General features: G+C 31.0%; 1 pseudogene; it reads right to left on the bottom strand.

Annotated features, from left to right (window-relative positions):
• Window positions 1-8,822: 8,822 nt before the first annotated feature.
• LOC111379661 lies at window positions 8,823-10,623 on the bottom strand (annotated as a pseudogene).
• Window positions 10,624-12,063: the final 1,440 nt, after the last annotated feature.

The following is a 12,063-nucleotide window of genomic DNA, read 5'->3' on the forward strand; positions in this document are numbered from 1 at the left end:
TTGACTTGTATTATGAATTGTTATTTTCTCTACGTAGGGGATAGTTGGCGGGTGGCGGGTGCCAACTTAGTTGAAATGTGCCAATAACCTCTTTATAGAGCAATCCAATCCCCCCCCCCCACTCAGCGTGCACTGTGTCTACGATCAGAACTATCAAATGTCAAATCACCCATCTTGGTACCCCCACAACACAAAATAATAATAATAATAATAATAATAATAATAATAATAATAATAATAATAATAATAATAATAATAATAGCAACAACAACAACAACTTAACGAATTTTTCCATTGTCGCTTAATAGATTCTCTGTAACATTCAAGAACATCTTATAATGCAAAATAAATTAGACAATATAATATAAAAATGTTTATTTTTATTTTTTTGTATATTAAGGAATCTAACTTACCAAATGTACCTAATTTATGTGAAGACTTGCAAGATGTTAAGCTAATAGCTATGAATCTCAAGTGCATTTCTCGATAAATGGTAAATGGATTTGTTGACTTGGATGAAAATTATTCCTAATTAGTTAACTGAATTAACCGTAATATAGGCAGAAGAACATGGTCCAAAACACTCCAGCCGCAAAAACGCATGTGAGCAGCACGCCATATAGATTGATAGAAAAATCACGTTTTTTCGTTAAAAATAAATAAATTATTCACAGCATGCATAAATGTATGCCATAAAAAAAATAAGAAAATAAATCTACAGCGTACATATTGCACGTTGTAATAACGTATAAGAAAGAAGTTGGATTTTTTACGACATACATAATTGCACGCCTAGAAAAAAGAGAAAAAATATGGAAAAAAAATGAAAAAGGGAGGATCAATGTTGTGAGCAGGTTGCCTTGCTTCCCTCTCCCTCCACCTCAGAGTGCATATTTTCAACTATAAGGATAGGATAACGTCAAATTGAACTTTAACCATTTCATGTTAGTATCAATTGTATCCAGTGTCATCGATTAAGATTTTGACAAATTTTAAAATCTTAATGAATTTCTTGCATTTGAATACATTTTTACAAATTCCATAAGAATGTCATTGAATATGGTGAAATTTTAAAAGGTTTGGTTATATGTATTTTTTAAGTTTGAAATCTATTCGAATATTTTTAAATTCTTCTATTAATGAAATCTTTATAAATCAGTAGTTATTGAACATAACTAAATTTTAAATGATTTCATCGAATTTCTGAATTTCATTAAAATCTCAATCGGCGACACTAAATTTTAATGGATTTCATTAAAATACATTAAAATCTTAATTAAGATCGCCTAAATTTAGAATGATTTTAAAAATTCATCACAATCTCAATTAGTTTATAATTATATCTTGGAATATTCTTTTAGTAATACATAAATTGTATTTTTGTATTGTTTCCCCATTATCCATACATTACATCTGCTCTTAGTTGAGCTTTGTCTTTGATTTTTTATAATGGAAAATGCAATGCTACTTTGGCCTCTAAAGTTTTTATTTTACCACTTTGATTGACCGATATTAATGTTGGGTGCATTATTGTCTCCGTAATATGTGTATGCACGCCATAAAAAAGTTAAAGTATTTACAGCGTGCTTTTGGACTCCGTAAAAAGTTCCGTAACCGCGTTCTTTCATTTATTTATTTATTTTTTTTACGGCTTGCAATGCATGATGTAAAAAGATTTGAGCATTTAAGGCATGATTTTATATAGCATGCACGTTTATGCCATAAAAAGTAAACTTTGTTGTAGTGCGTTATGTTTTGGATTAGCTATGAATGCTCGTTTGATTTTATGCATCTTAATATATACACATCATTAATATAGATATTGTTGCGGAAGCTCTCTTGAAAGATTTTCAAATCGGTTAATTTCCGGCTCAGTCCAACTTACCTTTCTCCACCAACAACCAATTCAATTGGCTCCAAACCACAGTCAATTAATTCACCTTAGTTGCCATTCAATTTTACCCACGTCGGACAAGAAAAAATGATGATTTGTGACCACAAAGGCTAGGAGAAGACACCACAAATATATACTATGAAGGAACCACCAATTGCATACGTTAAACAAGTGTTTTGGACACTTCTAGATGCCATTTTTTACGCACAAAAGAGGGCAGCCGGGATTCCACTTTTTCTCACACAAAACATCACAAGAAAGTGGCTAGGGTTGTAGCCATATATATACTCTAAGGTTAGGTTTTAAGTTGGACCTTTAAAAAGGTAAACAGATCAAGATTCAAGCCATCCAAGAGGAAATATAATTGGACCATGTGTAGCTCATGGAATTGGTTGTTGGACTTATTTCATTCATCGGCCTATGCCTATAAAATAATATTAACACACATTAACATCATAACCCGAGATTTATTGAGTATAAAAAATCCAACAGATGTAATAAGATAATATGTGATAATATGTTTAATTCTATTCGAGAGTGATTATTGAATAAATTAGGAACATTGATCTTCTAATTCAAATAATTGTTGTCAAAGTTTTGAATTGATATTAAATAGAAGAATATAGAGGGATTCGAGGTGTCAGTCCTTTAATTGAGTTTCAAGGAGGCCGCACATTTGAGCAACGGCGGAATGTACAATTTACTTTTTAAAAAGGAATGTAACTTACCAAATGTACTTAATTTATGTGAAGACTTGTAAGATGTTAAGCTAATAGCTATGAATCTCAAGTGCATTTCTCGATAAATGGTAAATGGATTTGTTGACTTGGATGAAAATTATGCCTAATTAGTTGACTGAATTAACCGTAATATAGGCAGAAGAACATGGTCCAAAACACTCCAGCCGCAAAAATGCATGTGAGCAAGGGCGAAGTCACGAATTTACATTGTGGGAGAGTAAATATAAATTATCGTCATAATTTTAGGCCATTGGATAACTTTCATATGCAAATGTAAATCTTACTTCGTGGTTTTATGGCATGTATAATGTTCCATTTGAATAACAGTAAATATGGTGGATTAAAGAGATAACAACCTAGTCGAGAATTCAAAATGCACAAAGTCCAGTAAACCTTTAAACCTTTTCCATGTTAACATATCTAATGAATTGATCTTCAGTGTTATCTCAACAACTCTCAAAGATTTGGAGTTTCATATTAAAATGTCAAATTTATTTGTCGGGTACCAACAACGGTGGCGATTCTGGAGGGAACTGTATCCAAGGAATATGCATTGTTTGATACGGAAAATTAACTTTTTTGATACATAATATTTGAGAAAGTGATAACAAGCACAACCAAATGTGCATAAAGGAGTAATCAGGTGCTTACTAAACAGTTTGAAATACACAGGCATTTTCCAATACGAGATGGGAGCCGACTAATCAAAGATTATTGTTAATTGTGATACAAAGTTTTAGTCCAATTTTCATGATATGTAAATGCGTACGTTCTGGCCAACCAATTTTGTTATGATGTATAAGGATAGATTAAGTGATGGCGAATGCCATGATGTGACAGAAGTTGTTTTAAGCAAGTTGATACATAATTGCCCCCAGTATCTGATTCTAATTGTTTGAATTTAAATTGGAGGAAGCTTTCATAAACTTTATCTTTAGACTTCAAAATACACATCCAAGTAATTAAATCTGGGGAAAAAATCATCAATAAAAATTGTTGATTAAATTATTTAGTGTAGTGGGTGAAACTGGATTTATTCATACCATATATGCAATTTACACATTGGATTTATGCATACCGTAAATGCAACATACCGTATTTACGCATACCGTATATACAGATTACCATATTTGCAACAATATATCGTATTTGCACCAGCATACCGTATATACACCATCTTACCGTATATACAACAGTTTATTGGCCTTGCATATACCGTATATGCAGTGGTATTAGATATCATATTTTCATATATCGATTTTTGCACTTACAAATACCGAAATTGCAGAACACTGTATATGCACTTACCAAACCGAATGTCAGTAAAAATTTTCCATATTTTTATTTTTAACATAAACAAAAAATAAGCTTTATGAAGCACAAAAATAATATAAATGCATATGAATCTGCAAGTCGAACAAGTAAGATAAAATTAAGAAAATAAATAAATAAGAAATGAATTTTCAACCCGAGGCCTATACGAGCACAGATTCCTTAACGCAGATTCACCCCCTTGCAGTAAGTACTACTTGAGATTTAATTCAAGCATTTGTTTCTCAATATACAACGGTAAAATCAATAAGATCTGAGCACCACAGATACTACTTCGGCAAACTGATTAGTATTCGAACAATATCACCACCAAGACGGCGCGGACAAAAATTGAGATTATGTATGCAGACAAACCAACTTCGCAGAGAATGATAATATGTAGACACAGTTACAGTTTTTCTCCTGTATTTTGTGCGTGTGTTTGTTGGAAAAATGAGATTTAATATAAGTTAAATCTACCCGTTAACCCTATGGCAATAAACATTAGAGTCACTTTAGTTTCTGCAGTAACCATTGGAGTCTTAGCAGTTTTAGAACTCAAAATTCAATTGGAGAAAGCCAAAAAAAAAAAAAAAAGGTTGCAAAACATAGACACTCCAAACGGGCCAATTTTTACTCCGTTCGGTCCGACATTCGTGTACGCAGGTCGCCCCCGCATACAAATTCAAGGTCCAAAGGCTATTTTGATCCGTGATTTGCACCCCCTGTGCGCGATCAAGTTTGATCTTCAAAATTGGGCCAACGGTTCCCATCGAAAATTGTGTCAAAAATGAGTCATTTACTCATTTTTTCCAACAAAAATAACATTAGATGAACAAAAACCATCTGATCGTGTTGAACAATGTTAGGTCTAAATGTATTGGCAATTCTGTGTCCAAACATCATTTAATCGAGTTGAAATTGGGGTTGAGTTATAGGTTATTTGGAATTGTTTAAAAGCTGAAAATCACGAATTAGGGTTTTCCTGGATAAACATGCAACTCAAGCCCCCTGTGGCAGCTACTGTAAAAACGACTCAAGAGCATTCTTTGAGCACTTTTGATAATTACTTGATCTTCTTGAGTAGATATTGAGTTCTTCCAAAGGCATTCCAACACTTGACAATTCAACCCCAGTTCCAACTCAATTAAATGGTGTTTGGACATGAACTACCAATACATTTAGACATAACAAACTCTCCCTTTAACATTTCATAATATAATGAATTATTACACAATACACAATTACCAAATTCTAGTACCTAACCATTATAAATTTGAGTAACCCAAAATACACAACACCACCACTCTATCTCAATTGCTTTGTTATGAAAAACACAAATCATGTGATAACAAGAAAATTTGATCACTTGTACTATTATAATTCATAAATAATAAAATCTTCCCACACAACTCATTGTAAACTTATATGGGGTACAACATATAAGAAATCCACATGTGAAATGTGTCACTAATATCTTGTAAGCAAGATTCAAAACCTTAATTTTGTGAGAATGGACATGCAAACTAAAATCATTGGTAAGTGAATATTTTAAAGATAGCTCTATTCAATTTTTTTGTTGTATAATTTTTTTTCCTCCTTCATCTATGAGCACATTTTTTTCTCATATCTTATGTGAAGATATATCTCCAATAACCTTTCTAAATGAACCTTAAGAGGCTTAATCATTCTAGTCATAATAGCTACAAAGAGAATTATAAGATGTATCATACTCTCTTTTGACATGGGAGTATAAGTGTTGTAACCATCGCCAATGATTTAATATCCATGCCCAGAATAAATGTCATGCGTAGATGGAACGAAGCTAGTTGCACCTGCCCAAAGCTTTAAAGTCAATGCAATCTAATACGTTTTGAATAGCCATAATAATATAATACGAATGCCATGGCGTATTTTCCTTGCGGGGATAAATTGAATGGCTATTGATGAATTAATCTGAATCCAAACTTTTATCAAATTCTTGGTGACCACAATATTGACGAATGCAACTTGCACAAAAAAGGAGTACTACAATTCTTATTTAACACATTTTATGTTAAATTTTTGTCACAAAAATTAATTGTTTGGCTGTTTCATCAAGAAGGATTGTTAAGAGACTTTTCAAGAAACTAGTAGTAAGAACGTGTGTTGCACGTTTTATGTATCAAATGAATGATATGTGTAATATTTTTGAAGTATTAACATTATTTTTTAATGATGTTAAGGTAATTGATATTATTAAAGGAAAATTTAAAATTGTAAAGAATAAATTTTTTTAAGTACTTTACTTTTCCCTCTCTTTTGTGAAGCAACGAATAACTAGCCTGAGGGAAGTATGAAACTATGTATATAATGTGAGAATATTGAATAAGGATTGATTGCTCTTATTTTTTTATTTTTTTTTTCATTTCGAAGTTGGTATATTTTTTCTTTTTTAAGCGTGGCAAAGATATATCTTAAACTTCTCTTACCACATCAACAATAAGACGTTTTTATTCTTCCCACTGGGAGAAGAAGATCAGGCTTATACATCGATGGTTATTTTCAATTGTGTGTTCATGAATACGACATTGCATTAGAATTAGGTATGGTAAAATTAGAACAATTAAGAAACTAATATAACAAATAAAAATTATTTTTTCCCTCTTCGAACCTATATCTTAAAATCCAAGCCTAGATCTGGCATATAGATATCTTGCCCAAAGATGGCTCCACAAATTCATAAATATGAATAAAAAAGTAATACACATTTATATGAATATGCTGAGACAATAATACTATCGAGCTACCACCTGCTTATGGTGCCCTTAATGGATGTACACATACAATTAAAATAATTCATGGTAATAGATAAATTTAAAATAGAATTTTCATATAATTAAATCCATTATATTAGAAATTAAATTGAAATGTGAACCAAGCTTAAGTAATTGCCAAAAAAAAAAAAAGGAAAAAGAAAAAAAAACTTTGTAACACTCGTCAACTTATAAGTAGCTTATATTTATCATTTAGATGGACAATACTAAAGGAATTAAAAAATAAAATTAGAGACAAAAAAGAACTACATTGTCTTTTTAGTATAATCAATTATTTCGTCAAAGATCAAAACAACCATTTTTTTCTTTAGAATTTGTATCATGCAAATTGACTTCTCTAAAATTCCAATGTTCAACATTAATTTATTTACGTATATAAGTATCATTTGGGCTATTTTCGAGTTTTGAGAAATTATAACCCACAACAAATTACTTTCATTGACAAAAGCTTACATCAAATTGTTTTCATTGACAATGGTTCGAAAATGAGAAATGTTGATTTTAATAGCTATCATAATCTTAATTATATTTATTACAAAATGTAGATACTAACACAAAGAGCTCTACATCACTCTCTCATTTATATACATTAATTATTAATTATAAAAGTAGCCTTCTCTCAATCTCTTTAATATGCTCTCAATGGGGAGGAAATTAAAAAAAACTAGTCTCAACTGACTCTCTCCATCTTCTTTCATCGTATGTTCTCTTTGTATATTGAAATTTTTAATCGGTTAATATTGTGTGTGAGTGATTTAGAATTTTAGAACATATTATAATGTTGTAATTATTTATTTAGTTTCAAATAATGAAAAGAATGTGGCAAAATGAGTTAAGTGCGAAAATGAACAAAGATTGTTTATTGCAATTATAATGTTGTGTAGTTAATAAAAACTTTAGTGGGAATATAATTACCTATTTTATTTGGTATTCCACTTTATTCTAAATTTAGATATCATGGTGATTCATATATAACTACCAATTAAAATAATTTTTAAATAATGGTAGATATAATATAAAATGAAATTTTATCAAATTATATTGCCCTTGTTTTAGCCCCCATTCTTGTCCAAAAATATATTTTTGAATAGTGTATTAATGAGAAATGTGTAGTTAAAAAATAAAAAAAAATCATCGATGTGCGTGTAATATTATTTTATTGAAGAATGCGTTGTTGAAGTGTGGTCAAATCACTATTCAAGAATGTATTTTGATAGAAAAATGGGGTTCAAACAAGGGCATAGTAACATTTTCTATGCATTAATTTGATTACATTAAAATATTATCTAGTTGTTTAGGTATGCTTGAAACAACAAAATGAAACAGTCATTTAAATAGGAGAAAATAGATGTTACTTTTGTAAATTGACTAATTTAATCAAGAAAAGAAATTAAATTTATATTGTTGTAATAAAAGACGTTGATAAAAAATTATATAATATTGAAAAGATTAATTTAGGGAATTATGAACGAATGGAAAAGAAAAAGAGATTTTCACTCTGAGTTTGATTTTGGATTCGCGTAGTGATAAAATCATTTCCGAATTGGCTCCACCAATTCTTCAATACTAGGTATAAGGCTGATTATTAAAGAATCTTTTATAGTCACTTTTTTTCCCCTTCATGATGAATAAATTGAATTAATGTTATTAATTAAGTATTAACAAAATCAAACTTAAATAAGGATATATTGGACATATGAGTAAATATGTAAGGAATTAATGTTATTAATTAATTATTAACAAAATAAAAATTAAATAAGGGTATATTAGGAGTATAGCTAAATACATAAGGGAAAATTCGGTATTCAAAAGTTTCTTATCAATCCCTTCTTTTAATATTGTACATAAGTTTTCGTCGTTGAAGCTATAATTATTTTGTAGTACGCTTTTGTGAAAATGTTCTCTATGTATTAAAACAAAGTATGCAGAAGTACAAATGTAAATCGCCATTTTACTCGTAAATGTATCAATTCCATCACCTTAAACTAATCACATTTATTGCTGATTTCAATTTTTAATTGTATAGAAGGTTTTGAGAGAATGTTTGGAAAATTACCGATCTATGTAAAAGAACATCATTCATATGAACTTTATTTATTGAATTGGATACATTGTGTGTCTAAACTCATTCTTAATTTTGTATCTTAAGCTTTTAGTATATGATCTATAATCTTTTTCAAGTATAAATCCTTCAAATTGTTTTCTAATTATACAAGCAGTTGTTGGGTTGAACCAAGCCAGAAGCCTTTCCATCGGCATTAATGCATGACGAATGAGCCGGTTCATTTTTGTAGGTCAGCTTAACGTCTTCCAAGTTAATATCACTGCATGGATTTCCTTTACTGCAGTCAAGGTTCATTGCAATTTCTGTTGCCGAACTCCCATGTATGTCTTGATAAGTTATATCACTGATCTTTACACCCGAAACCTGAAAAAACAAAATAAAACCCTCTTCAGAATTAACAGAATAGACGCAAACTGGAAGCTAACTGGAAGCAGCAAATGGAAGCAAGCAATAACTGTTACATTGCAGGGCTGCAAGTTAGTTTCATCAGTTGTATATTTACATGTGTCAAAAATGTATTGGTTTGTAGTAAGTTCGTTAGTTAGTTTGTTCAAGTTAGTCGGTCAGTTGTCTATTTATAGCAGGATGTAAAGCTCATTTTGCATTGAACGAATAATCTCGAGGTTTCTTCCATTCATTTTAATAAGAATTAAACTGGGCTGGATTTCATTCTATATAAGTAAGGGGGAATAGGGTGGGAGTTGTTTTTCTGCAAGGAAATAAGTGCAAAAATAAAATTTATAATGCTACAAAAGCAATTATTACCTGATCAGGACAATTTTGACCACCGGGACAATAATTTTGGTCAATAATTATTGGATTTTCGACGTTAACCATCACAAGATGCTGGAAGAGAACATATTTAACAAACCCCTTGCTTGGCCTGGCCCATGTCTTCACCCTCACCCCATTTTGTGTTCCGGTAAATGTAGCTGACTTAACTGTCACATTTTGCACTCCAGGTTCTTGCATTTCCCATTTTTGAGTTCATAATTGTGACACTTGAGGATTTCTCCACATGAATTCCATCGGTGTTCGGGCTGTTTCCTGGCGCTGAAACCTTCATTCCCACCAGCTTGGCGTTTTGGCTTCCATAAACCAGAATGTGGAACATCTGGCTATTTATTGAAGACAATCCACTGATCATGATGTTTTTGGAATTGTAGAATGCCAGTGTCTGTATTGAAGATACAATGAAAAAGAACATTAGAATTCCCATGCAAGTTACTCAAGTAGAATGAACTAATTATGCATCAAACATGCAAAGATAATTAGAGTACTATTTCAAATGATATAGTCCACTTTCTTCTTTATTAACGTACCGTTGCTCCAGTTGGACAACTCTTGCCGGAATTTTTGCAAGCCCACAAATTAGCCCCTTGGGCGTCTAAGGTTCCACCAATGACAGAAACTCCCGTTACACTTTCGAAATTTATCCAGGTACCAGAATTTCCAATAACGTTATAATTAGATGGAGCTACAAGAGTGCCATCAATCTGTATCGATATGGCCTGGTTTTTGCATGACTGGCCGGCAAAAGTTGCAGTGCCGAGCAAGAATCTTCCCGGTGGCACGTATATGGTGGCTGGTTGTTCAGAGGCACAGGCAGACGTCCATGCACTCAAGAATGCTTTTGTGGAATCAGTTTTTCCGTCGGGTTTTGCTCCCAATGTTTGAACATTGTAATTAACATTGGCTGCAAGTGATGAATACTGAAAGATGGTGAAGAGACAATGGAAAGCAAGAAAACTCACTAAGCTAGCCATCTTGTGTATATGAGAGAGATTCGATGAGGAGTTGAAGCATTTAAGACGTATTTATAGGCTTTTGTTTGTGAATATAGATTAGATTTAGATAATAATGTTTGGTCATGTTTACTGTTTATTTATGACAAACAGAACTTGTTTGGTGGAATAAGAATTTCATGCTTTTTCGAACATGGCATCAGTCAATAAATTGCGGCTCAAGAAACAAATACACCCACGAGAAAGTGATTGAGGTTCGAGAAAACAAAATTCTCATAATTCTCATGTCATTTATTTATTTTCTTTTGTCACAAAAAACATAAAATTCCTAAGTTGTTATATTTCTGTTTTGCGGCAAATATCTGTCCATGATCACAATATTTTAATATAACTAAAACTCTATTTTCTTGTATTTATATAATTTGTCACCAAGTTTATATAGAAAAAAAAAATTGTATATGTATATAACCTTTAATGTAAAAGTCAGATTTAATATAAAGAATTTTGTCATTTGTACATAAAAATGATACGTAAGGGGTCACTGAAAATAATTTGGATGGAAAAGATTAAATGAAAATAGTTAATTGTGTTTTATACATTGACAAATGATAGAGTGTCATGTAACAATATGTAATCTTTTATGTAAATTTTGATGTTCATGTAACAATGTCCTAGTATAATGTGGCCGGCATATTGAAGATTCTTGGGGAAAAAAAAAATGCAAACCGAAGCTCTATCATTTTGTATTGTCCAAATATTGTCATGTTTGACTTTTCAAATCAATTTTTATTCTCTCATTTCATGAGATCCACAATTACTATCTACTTATCTAATACTCATTTCTATCATTTAAATATTAACCACCCATCCACTGATCTTTTCTATAGTTACTATCTACTTATCGAATACTCATTTTTATCACTTAAACATTATCCACCCATCCACTAATCTTTTCTATCTATCTATAAATTAAGGTATTTATAATTACTTCCTAAACATACTTTAATTTGCTAACAAATTATAGTAAAAATGGACCGACTGTTAAATCATTGGCTAGCTTAAGGCCCCGTTTGGGAGCGATTTTAAAAATTGATTTTTTGATCGTTAGAAAAAACATAGGGTCTACCTGTGAGAAAAAAAGTCAAATTTTATGTCTGGAACAGCGAAATAACGGTCAAAAAATCAATTTTTTGGAGCAAAAAATCACTTCCAAACACCCTCTAAGTTGCTTCTTCCTAAAGCTCAGTTAGTTAATTTGCTAATTTCATGTGAGAATAAAATTTAAAATAATATCTCATGGATTTAGAACTCCAGTTCTTGCTTATCAATATTTATCTAATAATTACAATACTCACCGAAATAAAGAATAACATATTCTTGAAATAAGTTCTATCTTTCTTCTTAAAGTCAGTGCATATTAATACAAATTAGTAAATTTAAAACATAAAACATGTAGTAGTCATGTTTAATTGAGAATTCTTTTAATAAAAGT

The sequence above is a fragment of the Olea europaea genome, unplaced genomic scaffold, assembly GCF_002742605.1.
Source record: "Olea europaea var. sylvestris unplaced genomic scaffold, O_europaea_v1 scaffold2016, whole genome shotgun sequence".
Classification (NCBI taxonomy): domain Eukaryota; kingdom Viridiplantae; phylum Streptophyta; class Magnoliopsida; order Lamiales; family Oleaceae; genus Olea; species Olea europaea.